This window comes from Canis lupus, chromosome 5 (assembly GCF_048164855.1).
Source record: "Canis lupus baileyi chromosome 5, mCanLup2.hap1, whole genome shotgun sequence".
Classification (NCBI taxonomy): domain Eukaryota; kingdom Metazoa; phylum Chordata; class Mammalia; order Carnivora; family Canidae; genus Canis; species Canis lupus.
In genome coordinates this window covers 40,238,880-40,260,816 of record NC_132842.1, presented here as the reverse complement: position 1 = coordinate 40,260,816, position 21,937 = coordinate 40,238,880, and the positions used below count along the sequence as shown (strand labels likewise).

The window sequence follows — 21,937 nt, the reverse complement described above, 5'->3', positions numbered from 1 at the left end:
CCACTCATCCCAGGTGCTTCCACAAATAAGAATGTTTCTTCAATAGACTACTTCTAACCATTCTTCCTGCATTCCAGTGACTTTTTAAATTTGTTTTTATTTTTTAAAGATTTTATTTATTCACGAGAGACACACACACAGAGGCAGAGACACAGGCAGAGGGAGAGGCAGGCCCCATACAGGGAGCCCGATGTGGGACTCAACCCCTGGAATCCAGGATCATGACTTGAGCCAATGGCAGATGCTCAACCACTGAGCCACCCAGGAGTCCCAACTTTTTTTATTCTTATTTTCAAATCTCCAAAGGGCCAACTGGATGAAGTTCTTGGGAAACATGGTCTATGACTTCATGTTATGGGTATTTTTCCTAATCTGCCAGTTCTAGGAAGAATATTTCTTTACAAATAAAACTGCTGTTTTGGACTGGAACAAAGACTGTGGGCTGAGTTGCAATCTGCCCAACCAGGCAACCTGTTGTTTTAGAAAGAAACAGTGGCTGCTCTCACTTGTTTGCCTTATAATTTTTACAGTATCTGTTCAGTGAAATTTGACCTTAGATTAAAAGAATGGCTAAAACAGATTTGTCCTGGAATCTCAGCTATTTAAAAAAAATCTTACTGTGTCCATTGACTTTAAGGAAAAGTAATTTCTGCAATTTAGCATGGCAGGGATTTTATTTTTGCTTTTCTAATAAATTATACATAGAGTTTTAAGGATGCTAGGGAGGCTTCACACGAGGAATATACTCAATAGGCATGCAGAGGAAAATATATTTTGCTGTTTGCTTAATCTTCTGGTTTTATGTTAAAACCTTTAATTTAATTTTCCCATTAATATCCAAAGCTTGACTGTGCACAAAATGACACAATATTAAGGGTGGATTTTATGGTATTTAAATTCCATTCTCCCCTCCTTTTTACCCATTCATATTAAGGGGAAAATTTCAAATTAAATAAAATATAATGTTTAGGCATAAATGAGACTGGAGACCAAAACCAAAGCAGTATCATTTGCTACAAAGAGTCCCATGTTCTGTTAGCATACTGCAGCCTCTCCTCACTGTTTCTGGGGATAAAAGGATTGAAATTTGCCAAGTAAATTATCATCATATTGCCAAAGTGGGCTTCCAGTTTATTACATATGTGCTGGAAACCTTTTACACTAAATCTTAAATCGCATTCTCTGAACTCAAAAATCTTTGTGAGTGTGAAAGTCATTAATTTTAATTAATTGGAAATCTTTCTTTTTTCAGTTGTAAGAAAATGAGAATTAGTCTCAATGATTTTCATTAAATAGAACAAATTAAAATATATAATACATTTCTAGATGTATCTAGAATAGTCGCATCAAAAGCCCATTCACTGATGAGGAGGGAAGATTCTCAGTGGGTTATGGCAAAAGATGTACTCAGACTTTAGAAAAGAAGATCTGTTTGCCAAGCTAGTGTCTGCAGTTAATTTTGCTTCACTGTTACATTAGACTTCCATTTTAACATTATAGTAGGGAAGTAAAGATAATATCAACTTTATAGGCTACGGTTAAAATAACTAATTTACTATAATCACAATCTGTATTTGTGTAGCTTTTGGCAGCTTACAAAACAGTTTTATAAATACCAGCTCTTTCTGTATGGTTTATTAGAAATAGTATATGCTTTAGACATAAATGTGCTGAATCACAATTCTATCTGTACCACGTATTAGTTCTTACTTCAGGAAAACAACTTCAACTCTCTGAGCCTCCATTGTCTTATCCTAAAAGTGGGAATAATAATTCCATCCTTGCATGGGTAGCCAACCCCTGTCCCCTCCCTTCCATTTTATTTATCAGGGGAAGCAATTCCACAACAGGACCCAGAGGCACTGCTGGTTCAGCCTCCTCTCCTAGGGCTTTAAAAGCGGACTCTTTAAGGTTTGGCCTTTACTCTTCTTTTCTTACTCTTTTCCTAGGTGTTAGCACTTATGACCTTGTTAAATAGTTGAATGAATTAAAAGTAGGCTTCGGAACTCAAAGGAATAGCCAAAGCCAGATAAAGGAGTGAACTCTTGAAGGTAACTATATAAAGCAGATTCAAACCCTCTCAGACAGGATGTTTAAATTAAAATATTTCTAAGGACAAATATTGAGATACAATAGTATATGCCTCATAAGTTGACTTTAAGAATCACTATTAGGGTGCCTGGATGGATCACTCAGTTTAAGAGTTCGACTCTTGATTTCGGCTCAGGTCATGATCCCAGGGTCGTGAGACAGACTCCCATGTTGGGCTTGAGCCTGCTTGAGATTCGCTCTCTCCCTTTCCTGCTGCCCCTCCCCCCCAGCTCTCTCTCTTAAAAGCAATTAGTCACTTCTGAATTACTTGTTCCTATGCTTCTTCATCTCTAGATGGAAATAGTAATATTTACAAGTTTAAAGAATTGAAATAAATGCTAAAAGACAAAGAGGATTAAAATAAGAAATCTATAGAAAAGGCTATTTTCTTATTTAGGAAACTCTTCATCTATGTTTTAAATAATAAATTAAAACCATTAAATAAATTACAGTTTCTATTTTTTTTTTTTTTACCCGATGATACTATTTCAGCAAAGGACATTATTTTCTGATGGGCTAAGGAGGTCAGTGATTTTGGAATCTGTAGGGGTGAGGCAGAGTTCTTAGGTAAACAACCCATTTAGAGCAGGATATGTCCTGCCTGGCTTAGAAAGTAGCTAGAAAAATCACTAATTTCTCTGCAGCATGACACCACATACACATGCTAAGTAAAATAAACAAAACTATCTCAAATAGATGGACATGATAAATGATGCAAATTTGCAGTTGGAGCTGTTCCCTCATCCTTCTACATAGCTCCATCCTCTTACTGTGTTAAACATTAAAATCACAAAACTGGCTTCTGCTCTGGTCTGAATTCCAGTTTTCATCAAAATTGTCCCTGACTCCTATTATACAGTTAATAAATAATAAAAACAATATTACCATACAATTCAGCTTTCATGATTATGTTTTCATAATGAACTTTCCATATAGTTTTCCAAAGGTATATGTGTCTCTGTGTGGGTTTTAATTATTTTTAAAATAAAGAAGATAGAAAGTAAGAGTTAGCTGGAAATTTGGCCCTTTCTTCTCCTCTTTTACTTCTATAACACTAAATAGGAAAATAAAAGAGAATATAATTTAATTTATTTAAGCAATTACGTGAATAGAAATTGTCTAAACCACTGCTTGGATGTGAAATAAAATCCATTATTTTTCTTTTATCAATAATTACTTTGATGTTTTAAAGACACAGCTCCTATGTCACTAGGAAGGAGCATAGTATATTTCCTTGTGAAACAGAAAATTATACTTTAAATAAATAATGTGTGCATCTTGAGTAGCTCACTTTCATAGCAGAGATTTCCTTAATTACCTCATCTATTTCTAGAAGATGAAAAGGAAACTGTTGTCACCTTTGCTGCATATTCTAAGAACATTTTGATTTTATCCCTTTCCTATAGGAGCAATTCCTAGCTCAATGAATTGGAAAGAAAGAACAGGCACTCCACTGATCAGAAATTTACCTGTGGGCAGAGCCCATAAGGGCGGTGGTCTCATGGTTTGTGAAGTGGCAGAGCCATGATTCAAATCAGGCTGGCTCCAGAGACTGTGCATATTTAATATCATGGTCAGGAAAGATCATATTGAAAAGCTGACACCTGCACAGACTTCAACAATGCAAAGAAGTGAGGCATGCAGATATCTGAGGGAATGACATTTCCAGGAGAGGGAACAGTTAAATACAAAGATCTTGGGGCAGGAAAGTGCATATGTGAGAGAGAAAGGAGTGTGGGATAATGTGAACTAAGTTTGCTTTGTAACCAAAAGAATTGCTATTATCTGAAATGGGGGAGACGTGGGTTATATACATTTGGTGGGACAATCAGGAATTCACTGTTGAACAGGGTAAGTTTGAGAAATCCATTACATGTTCCAGAGGAAATATCAAGGAGTCAGGAATATATCCAAGTCTGAGTTTAGAGAAGGTAGTGAATATGCAAGCGGCCGCCTTAATGGATGCACTTACAGCCATGAGACTAGCAAAGAGCACCAAGGGAGTAAATGAAAACAGGAAAGGTCCAAGAACTAGGCACTCCAACATTTACAACCAGAACATGAGTCACCAGCCAATGAGACTGACATGGAGTGGCCAGGGAGGCAAGAGGAAAACCATGAATTGTGGTCTTGGATGCCAAGTGATAAAAAAGACTTTCCATGAGGAGGAAGTGTTAAGATTTGTCAAACATTGCTGGTTGATCAAGTAGATGAGGGTTGGGAGTTGAGCCTTGAACGCAGCAATGTGGATGGCATCTGTGAGCTTGACAAGAGAATCTTCAATATAAGAATCATAACAGAATTACAATTAGAGTAGATTTATGAATGATTAAAAGTTTTCCCCAAATCACACAACTAGAATTTGTCTAAGAACATTTTCTTTATCCTTATAACCATAGTTATCTATAGAGTTACCGACAGTTCTATACCACTATAACAGTGTATAGTTCTGCAGAAATGGAAATCTTTAAAAATCTTTTAAAATGGCAAGTAATAACCGAATAAAATATATAATTCAGTTAAAAAGTGCATGCGTGTGGGGGGTGAAAAATGTACAAATAGTGAGGAAAGAGATTTAATAGAGAAGTGCCTCTTGGAAGAACAGAGTGGAATACAAGAATTCAATTGCATCATGCTAGTATTTGAAAGTGCCACTCAGTTCAACCTGACTTAACAAAGTGGGGGAGATTTCTTGGCTAACCTAACCACAAAGTTGAAGCACAGCTCCAGCATGGGGATTCCTGCCATTGTCTGGTTTCAGCCAGAAACCAGTTGGTTCAGCCAACTCTCAGTTCTGCTCTCTCCTTATTGGCTTCAATTTCAGTCAAGCTCTTCAGTCATGATGGTCACCCATGACTCCAGACTCACTTCTCACTGTCTAGCAGTGCTAGTGGAAGGGACTTTTCCTTCTCAATAGTTCTTGTAAACTGTATGCATTGGCTCTGATCAGCTTGGCTTGTGCCATGTATAGGTCAATAACCATTTACTGTGGGAGCAGAGTGGCTAGATTTAGGTCTCATCTCTACCCCTTGGTGGTCGCATAGTGAAGTCTACTCTTGTCAAACACAAGTATTACCAATTAGAGAGTTACCCATAAGAGAATTAAGTTTCTAATACTATAAAAGTGGGGAACTAGATATTGTGAGCATTAAATAAGATGTCCATTATAAGGGAGAAGGAAGAAGATTTAAAAGAAACAATAGACACAAGCAGTTACATAGCATTTTGCTGTGACTTTACCCAGGTTGTTCACATTTTCTCATTTAACACTCATGACCACCTCAAGGGATAAGTGCTTACAGTGAGGAAAGCTGCAAAATGGGAGAGAATCTCTAATAGTTACTTCAAAGAAAGTTTGCCCCTGGTTCTCAATTGTAAACTAGCATTTCAAACCTTAAGGTAACTGTTTTTATAACCATATACTGAAAAAATATGTATGGTTCATCTGTGTAGCATTATAGCCAGCAGTCATGAAAACAAATATACACAAAAACCTGTGACAGAAAGTTGCAGTCATGTGGTCTGATACCAATCTGGAGGTGTCTGGTTCAACTCACCCAGCAAATGAAATCATTGTCTTTTGAGGGTGAGCAAAGAGTGGCTGTAAGTGTGTGACAAGGGAGAAGCGATAGTGTGGGGTGGTGTGGGGTGGGGTGGGGTGAGGTAAGGTGGAGTAGGGCAGTAATTCACTCACACAGTTTCTCAAATAATTCTCTAAATTCAGCTTTCTATCTCTTCCTTTCCTTTAGAATTACACAGTAGCTCCAAATCTAGAATGTTTCTGAGGTTCTGGGTCTAACATCAAATTGTTGTGAATTGGCTGCTGCACTCTGGGCAGGTGGATTTCAGCTTCATTCGCTCCGCTAGTCTGTGGCCATTCTTTCATCTGTGTCCTTAGGTATGCTATTGACATGTCTCATCTGGCTCTTCTATGTCACTCTTTTTCTTTGTAGACTTTTATCTTTATTTTTCTTTTAACTTTTACCATTTTTCCACTGGTGTTTAGATAGATAACCAGCATAAACATACACATAGATTCATTTGACCAGAGCTCCTTTAATCCAATTCTACACCATCTATTCACATTTTCAGTAACTAAGAAGATTAAACATGCTATTATAAATCCCTGTTGGCAGTCTAAAGCCCCACTTCTCAATTTCAATAAATCTTCCCATCCCCAGTGTATAATACACACACATACACACACACACACGCACGCACCCTAACCTCTAAATCCACAAACATCGATAAATTTGAAGATATTCTTTGGCCTAAGTCCTAACCCTGTATTTAATTACTCTGTTTTCAGGTTGGTTCCAGCTCTGAAGTATCACTATGTATCAAATAGAATTTTTGTTCTGATCATAATGTAGTTAAGACAGCAGAAAATATATGGCAATGTTTAGATAAGTGTTTTGAGTTGTGGTCACTTATGTTTCCAAGCACTTAGATAATGTGATTGATCCAAGGTAAATTCTCATCCTATACGGACTTTTCTAACCTATACTTACAAAATTACACCCACAATTGCCACGTCTATATAAAACAAACAAAAATAGACATAATGAAAGATCATGAAGGCTGGTACAAAGTAGTACTGAAATGAAAATGCCATGCATCTTCTCCATGAGGCTTTAATATCTCAGAAAAAAATATACATTTGAGAAAGAGGGACACTGAATCACAGAACCAGAGAAAATGCAGCTTGAAGCAGCCCATTTCTTTTAGCTGTCAGTGAGTTTTTGGTTGTTGGTTTGCTATGTTTTATAGCTTTTCTTTTGCTCTATAAAGTATCTTGACATACTGCTTGAGACCTCTGGCTTGCTATCTATTCCTTTTTATTTTTTTAGGAGTAAGTGAGATGTCATTGTGAAAGGCACTGAGGTATCACGTTAAATTATACCCACTGTATGTGCAGACAGCCATGTAGTGAGCTTCCTCCTACTTACTCATTCAGCTTTAATTTATTTCTAGCATAGAAGAGCAGTGGTAATCACCATGCTATGGATACCTGGACACTCTTCCTTATAAAGTCTAATCATTACTCCATATTTCACAGATTAACATTTTTACCGGCAATTCAGGTATTCTATTCAAATGAAGAATATGCTAAGACTTGGAACACAAGTTACTAACTTAGCCTTTTGACTGACATACAGTTGCTCAATACCTGTCAATTACTCTAACTCATTCGATATTCACTGACAGTTCCCACACTAAGGCCTTTGTCCTAAGTGTATCACTGCCCTAAATATCTTCGTTCCAGAGTTAGGATTGATGGCTCTTCCTTATCTTTCTAGCAACAGCCTAAATGTGTGTTTCTCAGAGAAATCTCCTCTGATTGAGTTACCCTCTTCCACAATACTAATTTAAATTCAATTTAAATTAAATCTAAATGTTTTGGTACTTATCAGGTCTTGTTCTTTCCTTATTATTTTGCTTATATAACAGAAAGAGATAATTCAGTTTTGTCCTTTGTTATGTTTCTAGTGCCTAGAACAATATCTGGAGTATGGTAGGCATATCCATGTCTCCATATTATACAGAGAAGGGGACTTTGCCTGATGCTGTCATTGTGGTGGTTTTCACATTGTGCAGGTATGGCCTTCATATGTGTTCAATTAATGAATGAATGACTTTCCTGTGTAGTTTAATGTCTAGTTATATTGGATCCTTAAAAGTAAAATATCCCAATTTTGATGTTTACTCAAGGCAAATGAAAACTTGCATTAACACACAAAAAGAATCACTATTTTTTGAAGATTTACTTATAATTGCTGAACACTGAAAAAAAATTTGGTGAATGGAAAAATAAATTGTGGTACCTCCATTTACTAGCATACTACTGTATAATGAAAAGGAAAAAAATATTGAAATACACAATACCACAGATGAATCATAAACATATAATGCTAAGTAAAGAAGTCAAACTCAAAAGATTACATACTCTGATTCCACTGAGAGGATCTTCTGGAAAAGACATCATTATAGGGAAACAAAATAAATCCATGGTTGCTAGGCCCTGGAGATGGAGGAGTTACCTACAAGGGAATTATGAGGGGGTAATGATTGTAGTGGTGGTTACATGACTGAATGTGCTTATCAAAACTCACAGAACTCTACTCCAAAAACAATGAGTATTTCTCTATGTACATTATACCTCAATATTTTTTAAAAAGTAAAATACGTGAGAGATTACAATGCACTATAGTTCAAAGAACAACTAGGCTGTTCTATAGCTGCCTAACTATTTTCCTCTAAGGACACTTTGAAAATATGTCTTATCATTTTACTCTTCCATTATCTTGCCAGGCCCATTCCCATGATGGTCTACAGAGCCTACCTGAACTGCTAACCCAGGGCTTTGCTGACTTTATCTTCTATCACCCTCTCCCTCTCACACTGCTCTAGCCAGAATAGTCATCTTACCGATCTTTCAACACATCCAGCACCATGAGGCATTTGCAATCCCTGTTCTCTGCCAAAATTCTTACCTTCCTATATCCACATGCATTGTTTCTTTACTTCCTTCAGCTCTGTCTGCAAATATCAGCTGATAAGAAATATTTTCTTTGGCTATTTTATTTATTTTTTAAAAAGATTTTATTTATTTATTCATTAGAGACACACAGAGAGAGAGAGGCAGTGACAGGTAGAGGGAGAAGCAGGCTCCATGCAGGGAGCCCAATGTGGGAGTTGATTCTCCAGGATCACGCCCTGGGCTGAAGGCAGCTCTAAACTGCTGAGCTACATGGGCTGCCAATTCTTTGGCTATTTTATATATACTTGTATACTGCTTTTCTTTTCTCTACAAAAAATATTTTTGTCTTTTTTTTAATCTGTTCCCCCTCATTAGGATACAAGCCTCATGGAGTTCGAGTTATGTTTTATTCACCAATGTTTCTCTATATTTTAAAACAATCCCCAATTGTAGTAAGTGATACTCACTGCAAAAATATAAATGAATTATCTAATGTATATGTTTTGGCAGTGATTGACTAGATACTCCTAAAACCCATCTTCTCTTCCCAAGTACACCCTCTTCTTTTCTCAATGGTTTAAGCACTACAATCAATTTACTTTTCCTCTGTTCTTCTCTCTTACTTTTTTCTCACCCTGTCAAATGGATGATACTTATGTATTATTGAATTATTGAAGCCATTTCCTGAAAATAGAAGAGGCACAGCATGAAGAGAGTCTAGGTCCCTGAAGAATGTATACTGCAGAACACTCCTGAGCCTCCACCTCCACCTGGCTCTTTAAAATTAATAAGAAAGAAACTTCATTGTGTTAAGCATTATACTTTTGAGTTGTTACAGCAGCTAGTGTTACTTATGCTAACTATAACACATGAATTTAGAATCAAAAGTTTCTAATCTAAGGTTTGCCACATCTTGCCATAGTTTATAAAAAACTATTTCTAGGAGGTGGGGCAAGATGGTGAAGAGTAGGGTCCCCAAGTCACCTGTGCCCACAAACTTACCTAGATAATTTTCAAATCATCCTGAAAACCTATGAATTCAGCCTGAGATTTAAAGAGAGGACAGCTGGAATACTACAGGGAGAAGAATTTGCACTTCTATCAAGTACAACTTGTTTTGGGCCACTCTGCACTGAGGAAAATGACTAGAAGGAAAGACTCCTAACTCTGGGAAATGAACTAGGAGTGGGGAGGAGGGCGGGGGGTGGGGGTGACTGGGCGGCGGGCACTGAGGGGGGCACTTGACTGGATGAGCACTGGGTGATAATCTGTATGTTGGCAAATTGAACACCAATAAAAAAAATTATTATTAAAAAAAAATGAAAAACCCACCACAAAAGAAAGAATCAGGAACAGTACTCTCTGTCACAGAGTTACAGAAATTGGATTACAATTTGATGTCAGAAAGCCAATTCAGAAGCACAATTATAAAGCTAGTGGTGGCTCTGGAAAAAAGCATAAAGGATTCAAGAGACTTCATGACTGCAGAATTTAGATCTAATCAGGCCGAAATTAAAAATCAACTAAATGAGATGCAATCCAAACTGGAGGTCCTAACAACTAGGGTCAATGAGGTAGAAGAAAGAGTGAGTGTCATAGAAGACAAGTTGATGGCAAGGAAGGAAACTGAATAAAAAAGAGAAAAGCAATTAAAAGACCATGAGGAAAAGTTAAGGAAAATAAATGACAGCCTCAGAAAGAAAAATCTACGTATAATTGGGGTTCCAGAGGGCACTGAGAGGGATAGAAGGCCAGAAAGCATATTTGAACAAATCATAGCTGAGAACTTCCCTAATCTGGGGAGGGAAACAGGCATTCAGATCCAGGAGATAGAGAGGTCCCTACCCCCTGGGGGGCAAATCAATAGAAACCATTCAACAACTCGACATTTAATAGTGAAACTTGCAAATTCCAAAGAGAAAGAGAAAAATCCTTAAAGCAGCAAGAGACAAGAGATCCCTAACTTAAATGGGGGAAAATATTAGATTAATAGCAGACCTCTCCACAGAGACCTAGCAGGCCAGGAAAGGCTGGCAGGATATACTCAGGGTCCTAAATGAGAAGAACCTGCAGCCAAGAATACTCTATTCAGCCAGGCTCTCATTCAGAATAGGAGAGATAAAGAGCTTCCAAGAGAGGCAGAAACTGAAAGAACATGTGACCACCAAACCAGCTCGGCAAGAAATATTCAGGGGGACTCTATGAAAGAAAGAGGAAGCCCAAAGAAATAATTCACAAAAACAGGGGCTGAATAAGGTTTTATGATGACACTAAATTCATATCTTTCAATAGTAACTCTGAACGTGAATGGGCTTAATGACCCCATCAAAAGGCCCAGGGTTTCAGACTGGATAAAAAAGCAAGACCCATCTATTTGCTGTCTACAAGAGACTCATTTTAGACATAAGGACACCTACAGCCTGAAAATAAAAGGTTGGAGAACCATTTATCATTCAAATGGTCCTCATAAGAAAGCAGAGGTAGCAATCCTCATATCAGATAAATTAAAGTTTATACAAAGACTGTAGTAAGAGATGAAGAGGGACACTATATCATATTTAAAGGATCTATCCAACAAGAGGAACTAAGAATCATAAACATTTATGCCCCTAATGTGGGAGCTGCCAAGTATATCAATCAATTAATAACCAAAGTACAGACATACTTAGATAATAATACACTTATACTTGGTGACTTGAACACAGTGCTTTCTACAATCGACAGATCTTCTAAGCACATCTACAAAGAAACAAGAGTTTTAAATGATACACTGGACCAGATGGATTTCACAGATATTTACAGAACTTTACATCCAAATGCAACTGAATACACATTTTTCTCAAGTGCATAGGGAACTTTCTCCAGAGTAGACCACATACTGGGTCACAAATAGGTCTTAACTGATACCAGAAGATTCGGATCGTCCCCTGCATATTTTCAGACCATAATGCTTTGAAACTAGAACTAAATCACAAGAAGAAGTTTGGAAGGACCTCAAACACATGGAGGTTAAGGACCATCCTGCTAAAAGATGAAAGGGTCAACCAGGAAATTAGAGAAGAATTAAAAAGATTCGTGGAAATTAATGAGAATGAAGATACAACCGTTCAAAATCTTTGGGATACAGCAAAAGCTGTCCTAAGAGGGAAATACATTGTAATACAAGCATCCATTCAAAAACTGGAAAGAACTCAAATACAAAAGCTAACCTTGCACCTAAATGAGCTAGAGAAAATACAGCAAATAGAACCTACATCCAGCAGAAAAAGAGAATTAACAAAGATTCAAGGAGAACTCAATGAAATAGAGACCAGAAGAACTGTGGAACAGATCAACAAAACCAGGAGTTGGTTCTTTGAAAGAATTAATAAGATAGATAAACCATTAGCCAGCCTTATTAAAAAGAAGAGAGAAAAGACTCAAATTAATAAAATCATGAATGAGAAAGGAGAGATCACCACCAATACCAAGGAAATACAAATGATTTTAAAAACTTATTATGAGCAGCTATATGTCAATAAATTAGGCAATCGAGAAGAAATGGACGCATTTACGGAAAACCACAAACTACCAAACTGGAACAGGAAGAAATAGAAAACCTGAACAGGCCCATAACCAGGGAGGAAATTGAAGCAGTCATCAAAAACCTCCCAAGACACAAAAGTCCAGGGTCAGATGGCTTCCCAGGGGAATGCTATCAAACGTTTAAAGAAGAAACTATACCTATTCTACTAAAGCTGTTCAGAAAGATAGAAAGAGATGGAGTACTTCCAAACTCATTCTATGAGGCCAGCATCACCTTAATTCCAAAACCAGACAAAGACCCCACCAAAAAGGAGAATTATAGACCAATATCCCTGATGAACACAGATGCAAAAATTCTCAGCAAGATACTAGCCAATAGGATCCAACAATACATTAAGAAGATTATTCACCATGACCAAGTGGGATTTATCCCTGGGATGCAAGGCTGGTTCAACACTCGTAAAGCAATCAATGTGATTCATCATATCAGCAAGAGAAAAAACAAGAACCATATGATCCTCTCAATAGATGCAGAGGAAGCATTTGACAAAATACAGCATCCATTCCTGATCAAAACTCTTCAGAGTGTACCAATAGAGGGAATATTCCTCAGCATCTTAAAAGCCATCTACAAAAGCCCACAGCAATATCATTCTCAATGGGGAAACATGGGGAGTCTTTCCCCTAAGATCAGGAACAAGACAGGGATGTCCATTCTCACCACTGCTATTCAACATAGTACTGGAAGTCCTAGCCTCAGCAATCAGACAACAAAAAGAAATAAAAGGCATTCAAATTGGCAAAAAAGAAGTCAAATTCTCCCTCTTCGCTGATGACATGATACTGTACATAGAAAACCCAAAAGACTCCACCCCAAGATTGCTAGAACTCATACAGCAACTCGGCAGTGTGGCAGGATACAAAATCAATGCCCAGAAATCAGCGGCATTTCTATACACTGAGACTGAAGAAAGAGAAATTAAGGAGTCAATCCCATTTACAATTACACCCAAAAGCCTAAGAGACCTAGAAATACACCTAACCAAAGAGGGAAAGGATCTATACCCTAAAAATTACAGAACACTTCTGAAAGAAATTGAGGAAGACACAAAGAGATGGAAAAATATTACATGCTCATGGATTGGAAGAATTAATATTGTGAAAATGTCAATGCTGCCCAGGGAAATGTACACATTTAATGCAATCCCTATCAGAATACCATGGACTCTCTTCAGAGAGTTGTAATAAATCATCTTAAGATTTGTATGGAATCAGAAAAGACCCTGAATACCCAGGGGAATATTGAAAAAGTAAACCAGAGCTGGAGGCATCACAATGCCAGATTTCACGTTGTACTACAAAGCTGTGGTCATCAAGACAGTGTGGTACTGACACAAAAATAGACACATAGATCAGTGGAACAGAATAGAGAATCCAGAAGTTGACCCTCAACTTTATGGTCAACTAATATTCGACAAAGCAGGAAAGACTATCCACTGGAGAAAAGACAGTCTCTTCAATAAATGGTGCTGGGAAAATTGGACAGCCAAGTGCAGAAGAATGAAACTGGACCATTTTCTTACACCATACACAAAGATAAACTCAAAATGGATGAAAGATCTAAATGGGAGACAAGATTCCATCAAAATCCTAGAGGAGAACACAGCCAACACCCTTTTTGAACTTGGCCACAGCAGCTTCTTACAAGATACATCCATGAAGGCAACAGAAACAAAAACAAAAATGAATTATTGGGACTTCATCAAGATAAAAAGCTTCTGTACATCAAAAGAGACATCCCCAAAATAAAAGACAACCTACAGAATGGGAGAAGATATTTGCAAATGACCTATCAGATAAAGGGCTAGTACCCAGGATCTATAAAAACTTATTAAACCCAACAGCAAAGAAACAAACAATCCAATCATGAAATGGGCAAAAGACATGAACAGAAATCTCACAGAGGAAGATATATGCATGACCAACAAGCACATGAGAAAATGCTCTGCATCACTTGCCATCAGGGAAATACAAATCAAAACCACAATGAGATCCCACCTCACACCAGTGAGAATGGTGAAAATTAACAAAACAGGAAACAACAAATGTTGGAGAGGATGTGGAGAAAGGGGAACCCTGTTCTACTATTGGTGGGAATGTGAACTGATACAGACACTCTGAAAACTGTGTGGAGGTTCCTCAAAGACTTAAAAATAGATCTGCTCTACGACCCAGCAGGATTTACCCCAAAGATCCAGATGCAATGAAACGCCGGGACACCTGCACCCCAATGTTTATAGCAGCAATGTCCACAATAGCCAAACTGTGGAAGGAGCCTCGGTGTCCATCGAAAGATGAATGGATAAAGATGTGGTCTATGTATACAATGGAATATTCCTCAGCCATTAGAAACAACAAATACCCACCATTTGCTTCGACGTGGATGGACCTGGAGGGTATTATGCTGAGTGAAATAAGTCAATCGGAAAAGGACAAACATTATATGGTCTCATTCATTTGGGGAATATACAAAATAGTGAAAGGGAATAAAGGGAAAGGAGTGAAAATATCAGTGACGGTGACAAACATTGGAGACACCTAACTCTGGGAAATGAACAAGGGGGTAGTGGAAGTGGAGGTGGGCGGGGGGTTGGGGTGACTGGGTGATGCGCTCTGGGGGGCACTTGCCGGGATGAGCACTGGGTGTTATGCTATATGTTGGCAAACTTAACTCCAATAAAAATTTTTTTAAAAATCATAAATAGGCAACACTGTATCTCAAATATTTTTTCCTAATTCAAAAAGTTTATATACTACACTTTCAGAAACTATTTTCTAGTATATTTGTGTAAGCAAAATAAAATAACATCTTACAAAGTGAAAAAAAAAGAAACTATTTCTAGAATTTGTACATTGGAGATAGTAAACACTAACCACTTCATAGGATGAAAACATTCTGCAACTCAAAAAAGCAGCATGGAGGAGTGCCTGAGTGGGTCAGTTGGCTAAGTGTTTGCTTTCAGCTCAGGTCATGATCCCAGGGTCTTAGGACTGAGCCCCAATTCAGGCTACCCACTCAGCAGGAAGTCTGCTTCTCCCTCTCCCTCTTGCACACTCTCCCATTCTCTTTCAAATCAACCAATCAATCAATCAATCATCAATCAATAAAATCTTTTTTAAAAAGAAAAAAAAGCATGGAAAAACAATTTATATATTTTTAATGAACATCACAAATACAAATTTTCTAAAGGGCCATTTCTTTTACTTTACTGATTTAAGGTCCATTTTCCCAAACACTCCTTCACTAATTTCTCTTCCTGCTCATCTGCTCAACATTTAACATTTAATTAGTATATTCTCTGTGCCAAGTACTGTGCTGAAGAAGAAAGAGAATGACTGTTTTCATAGGAAGTGAGTGCAGAAAATAGCAATGAAACAACAAATCATGGTGTGAAAAATACCTTTGATGAAGAAGGGAAGTCTACAGAATGTTATGAGAACACAGGATAGGAAAGCCCGTCCCATACTTGAGAGATTAGAGATGGTGTCTCTGAGGAAGTGACATTAAGTTGATACCACACTGATCAGGATAAAATTGGAAGGTAAACTGGTTGATGGGATTTGAAGGGAAGCACGCTTTAGAGTGCTGAGCATTATGAAGGAACTAAGAATGAGTAGAGAATAATGTGTTAGCATCAAAGGGGCAAGAGATATGGGATGAGCGTAGGAATAAGATCAAGTTCCAGTGCTCGCTTCAGCAGCACATATACTAAGATCAAGTTCTAAAGAGCTCTAAAAGTTACAGAGGTGTTTGGATTTACTTAAAGAGAAATGGCATCATACTAAAGCCTGTTGTTACAATTATCAAGGCAAAGAAAATGGAAATTCCAAATGGGGAGATTGCAATGGGGATAGAGAAAAGTAATCAAATTAGTTTGTTTAAAAAATTGGTATTGCCAGGACAGTGCTATAATTAGTTATATGTTTGAAACAAGAAGAAGAGGCAAGGGTCACCCTAGTTTTATAGTCTGCTCATATCCTACAACTACAGGGATTCTTTAAAATGCTCTCTCATTTTGTTTCTCTCTGCATTTTTCTCTTCACTTTACTGTCTCTAAGTGCATTAATCATGTATCACTAAGTCTACACTCAGCCAAGATCACAATCCCTCTATCTATCTATCTATCTATCTATCTATCTATCTATCTAATTATATATATTTTAATTAATGTATATTAATACTTATATAGCTATTATAGATTATACATATACATATATAATTTTCTTGCCTTACTGTTTTGTTTGGGACACCCAATAAAGTTTGGATAGAAGTAAAGAGTATTGGCAGCCTTCCGTGCTTTCACCATTAAGTATAGTATTAAATTTTTTTTGAGTTATCCTTTATCAGATTGTAGAAGTCCTTTAAGTTCCTGATTAGCTGAGAACTTTTTTCATAATAAAAGAGCTTTAAATCTTATCAAAAGTTTCTGTTATCCCTCTAATATGGTCAATTACACTGAGTGACTTTTGTATATTAAACCAGCCTTGCATTCTTGGGACAATTTTTCTTGGCCATGATGTAATATTTTTTGCACAGAGTGATGAATTTGATTTGCTAATATTTTAACTATTTCTGCATGTATATTTATGAGGGATATTGAACTTTGTTTTATTTTTAAATCTTTCCACTATCACAACTAGAAAGAGTAGACAACATATATGAAATGACTGTTCTAGAAAAAGTAGACAACATATATGAAATGACTGTTCTAAAATATTGCTTATCAGGAATTCCTTAAAATAAGGTAAATACATAAAATGAGCCCTCTGAGTACCCTAGATAACTTCTTAGAAACATTTTCCTGATCCTTGTGTAGGGAGAGGAATTCTAAGCAGAGCTATGTTACTGAATTAAGGACAAAGAAGTAAAATTTCAGAGAGGCTGAGGCTTCAAAGAAGAGACAGATATGCAAGAACAGAGAAGCATATATTTGCACACTCGTGTATATTTTACTAAATCTAAGACATGCAAGTTTGAAGTCCAGCTGAAAAACTGATTTTTAGTAATAGTGTACATGCTTTTCTATTTAAAAAAGTATTTTCATAACAGTGATTCAATCTTGAGTTATAGTTACATGACCCAAAATGATAACTTGAAAACTATAGAATTTACTCAACTTGCTCCACGTTTTCATATGTTCAACAGGTTTATTTTCCCACTGAATTGGTAGTTTCCTTTATTCTGGAAGAAACAGAAGACTGGCCTCCAGAAACATCTTAACAAGAGAATGGATGAAACGATTAGGCAAGGTATGGTCCTTTTCCATTTTTTTTTTTTATTTCCATTTTTAATTTCAGTGATGACTGCTGGCAGAAGGCAAGCAACATGCAGCCTCCACCTCAGGTGTGCTAGCATATTGCAATTAAAGAAAGCTACTCTTAGTCACCCAGGGGGAAAGTGATTGATCAAAGTGTCTAATGATTTAGTTCCAGTGTAAACTACAATTCCCTGCCCCAAATACCAAGATCTATTTAGTAAAAAGAGGGTATCATTAAAACCAAGACACATATTATTCTCAAATTGTGGTCTAAGGGAATGTAAATGACATAATTATTCTCCAACAGGTAAACAAATTCAGTGGCTTCTCCACAACCACCCTTATTATAAATAATTGTTCCAATTAGTGTTATCCAAACACTGTGCAAAGCTAATTTAAAGCAATACAAGTAAGATTATTTTTTATACTAGTGAAATAAATCCAAGTCAGGCAAGGAACAGGCTCATGGCAGTGCAACAGAGATGCAGATAGCAAACCAACTTGAAAATTACATAACCAAATTAGGTCGACAGGAAAGAATATGATCTAAAAGCAAGTCGCTCTAATTATCATTATTGTCATCAATACTTTATATTGAGCAACAGTGAACAATGACCCAAGATCATGAGTTAATTTGGTTTGGAATCAATCCCAAGATGTGGGACTTCCCTAATTGTAGAGTGTAGAATAATAATAATTATGAAGGAATAACCACAGTGTGCTACTCATATCAGCACTGTGTTTGTTATACTTTGAAGTGGCGTTTAATGTCTAGTATATTATTTTAGCTCTACATTGACATATAACATTGTTTAAGAGCTTATGCTCTGAAGACAGGCTGCTTTGAGGTCCAGCGTGAGCTCTGAAACTTAATCTCAGGGAGTCAATTTTCTCAGCTGTGAAGTATAGACTAATTAGAGAATATACTTATTAGATGTTGAAGATGAAAATCAATGAAGATGTGGACAGATTAAATAACTAGATAAGGTTCTTGGAACTGGCTGTTGATAGAATTGGGATGCAAAGCACACAGTCAGCTTCTAGAGTCTACACTGTAACCACCATGCATACCTCTACCCTTTCAGGGATTTGGAGCAATTTAGCAAACCCACACAAGCAGGGCTCTTAGGCTTCTATTTGGTGCATGGCATTCTATGACTAGTGGCTATTCTATGACTAGAGGAGAGGGAGGAATTAGAGAACAACAAGCTAGAGAAAACATACCACTTTAATTAGATTATGGCAGGGGGTTACATATTTTTAGTGTAAAAGGTCAGATAGTAAATATTTTAGGCTTTGTAGTAAATACATTATCTCTCAACTACTCAATTATACCGTTGTAATTAGAAAGTAACCATCTATAATCCATAGATGAATTAATGTGTTCCAATAAGATTTTATTTACAATTATAGGTGTTGGGTTGCATTTGTCTCTCAGGCCATAGTTTGGCACCTGTATCAGAGAATTAGGATTTATATGTGGTCTTTTTCCCCCGAGTTTTTTAAAGGTATAATTGACAAATATTGAAAAACATTTTTTGATAAAGTCAAGTGATCTTCCATTCTATCCCAGCTGCTTCCCTCTTGCCTACTATACTCTTAGGAACAATGAAACCATATGACCTCTAGGCTGTTTCCAGAAGTGATGGCTTAAGATTATATGTTGTAGTCCCAGTGCATTATCTGAAGATGTTTCAGTGACTGTCAACCAGAAAAAAAAATAGGCAATTAAATATTAATTCTACGCATGGTGGACATGGCTTAGACCATGGTGAAAAATATGCCTGGGAAACCACATTTTCTGTTCAAATCAGAATTATGTATTTGTCTGAAGAGAGAATACAAATTTTTACCTGGAACTCCACATTTTTTAGCCACTGGCTACCAGATAATGTTTGTAGTAGGGTGAACAGATATCCTTCTTTGCCTGTGAAAGCTCCACTACAACACCAACTATTTCTGTCCAATTATTATTAGCATTCTTTTTTGCTCTTCTAAAGGGTCCTAGTTTGGATGAAAAATTACATGGTCAGCCTTTTGATAGGAAATAGATGCCAATTCTATAGATTTCTACTTGCTTTGGAAGCTACACAATCTTTCCCCTTCCTACCAAGGGGTGGAAAACCATTCTTATCTAATACTACTTCTGTTTGAGCAAACATTTATCGAATACCTATATATGCCATGTGTGGTGAAAGCCACTGAAGAGAAAATACTCTCTCAAAAGATATCATTTTATTTGGAGACAGATCATCTGTGAAGGTTTATGTGAACTCATCCTCTGCCTGAAATCTTTAAATTCCACAGGCATGGCCTGTCTTTTTATATAGTCTCTCCACCATTACACATCCTCCATGAACCAAAGCTTCATGAGCAGAGTGCACTTTTACCCCTATTACCAGCATCCCGTCATGCTTGCTGTGTTCTAAGCGAGCCTAACTAAATACTTGTAGGATGCCTAACCAGCACTAGTCAAAGGTTTCCTCATTAACCATCGATATCTTTTTGTTCCCACATTGTACAGGAGGAGAAACGAATTACTATACAGAATTTAAAAGGTTTGTATGAGCAACTGCAAATACACACCTTCATACTTTATGCCTATTACTTCCTGTGAGCTGACTATATGCCAGGCCGTCAATTAAACTTTTATATATTGCATGGCACTTAATCCTCACAATCACTCTGCAAGGTAGGAGCATTTTTCCCCCTCTATTTTGGGGATAATAAAGCTATAGCTCAAAGAACTGAAGAAATTTACAAAAGATAACATAGCCTGTAAACAATGGAAGCAGGAATCCATCCCACATTTGATTCCCACAAACACTGAAGTATTATGAAAGCTGCTAGGCATCATGCAAGTTAGATATATCAAAACTCCGTGACAGTCTTGACTAAACTGCCTGATTTCATATTGCTAGTATCACTGCTATAAATATTGCATGGACCACACTTGTATTAAAAACATTAATTTGTGGTTTATCTGAAATTCAAATGCAACTGGGGGTGCTATATTTGTAAGTGCTATATCTGGCAACATAACCTGTTACTCATGCTTTGTAGGATATTTGTGCTGGGAAAGCAGGAAGATGTCCTATTTCAGTTCTCATCTCAGTTGTTCTATAACCTATCCCTGATTTCTTTGTTCTAGATATAAATATAAATATAAGAAAAATGTTATTTATTTATATATATAAAATAGAAAATATTCCTAGTGCAATTATAACAAAGTACAAGGACACTGCTTATCTTCCATCTTAGCTCTAATGAATTATCCAATCTCAGCCCCAAACTGCCAAGTACTGAAGTCCCTTGAGTAGTCACCATCATATTGGGCCTGTTCCTTCACTGCACAAACTAATCCCTGAGGGCCTTTCTTCCAGCTCTCTTTTGGTGGTGATGAGATGTAGTGTAAAGCCCCGCTGCACAAGTGAACTACCATATAAATTACACCAAAGGCCAGCTGGGTACTAGCCATGTGTGGCTACTGTGAAACCTATGAGAAAAGTCCAAGACTACCCCCATACTTAAGAATCCTGCCATCACCTTGCAGAGGACCTACTATCACCTACACATGATTAAAACAATTATGGAAAAAACTCCAAAAGTTCTTATGCAGAGAATATCAGTCAAGTTTTTTTTGCCCCCAGGCTTCTAACTCCAACTTCCTAACAGTACCCCAAATTCCTTTTTAAAGTCACCTTTCCCCAACTTTAAATACGATCTCTTTAAAACAATGACTGCAAGGCTTCCTATACTTCTGGCTGTAAATGATTTGCTCAAAGAAAGACGTATGTTCCAATTTGAACCAATGAAATAAGGTTGAAATAAGACACATTTATTTCTTAAGTGGAAAGCCTATAGAAACAATCATAAGAAACCTTCCTCCTTCCTATGAATTTAGTGGTTTGTATGCTTGGGATGTATGGTTCCCTGAGGAGAGAGTTTAGAACCTCCAGACGCCATTATGGTGAGGTCTGAGAAGAAAGCCCATGTTACAGGAGGCAGAGAACAATGATTTACAAAGTAGCTAAGCTTTGGGTGATAAAATCTGAGATTCTAGATCAAGTTTCAATGAAAGCCCCCAGATTTTTTTTCTAGATGAACCAACCAATTTTATGTCAGTTAAGCCGGCTTAAGGTGGGTTACATTTTGTCACTTGCAACGCAAAAACTTATGACATCTATCTTGTAGCTGTTCATTTGTATTTCAATTTGCACCCACTTTAGAAAAAAATACCTAAGGAGACCTATTAAATTACAAGAATACAAAAATGAAACATAGATTAGAACAGTGTGATTAAGAAAGGGACATGTGTGTGAGTTTGTGTGTGTGTGTGTGTGTGTGTGTGTGTGTGAAGGGAAAACATGTAGATGTGAAACAGCCAGAGACGAGGCTCAGACAAAAATGCTTCCTGTGAAGGCTTTACCCTTGCTCTGGGCAGCCCTGAGAGTTGTTCTGAGATTCCTAGCATGTAATTCAAAGGAAACAGCCTGTTTATTCACCCAATGCACAGTGTCTT

General features: G+C 37.1%; 1 long non-coding RNA gene across 1 annotated transcript in view; it reads left to right on the top strand.

The window, feature by feature from the left end:
- The first annotated feature begins 5,909 nt into the window (after positions 1-5,909).
- The window catches only part of LOC140632948 (uncharacterized), a 43,851-nt gene continuing 27,823 nt past the window's right edge, over positions 5,910-21,937 (top strand). The window contains exons 1-3 of the long non-coding RNA XR_012030595.1: positions 5,910-5,989; positions 7,582-7,689; positions 17,304-17,407. This is a non-coding gene — a long non-coding RNA (uncharacterized lncRNA). The remainder of the gene's footprint in view (positions 5,990-7,581; positions 7,690-17,303; positions 17,408-21,937) is intronic.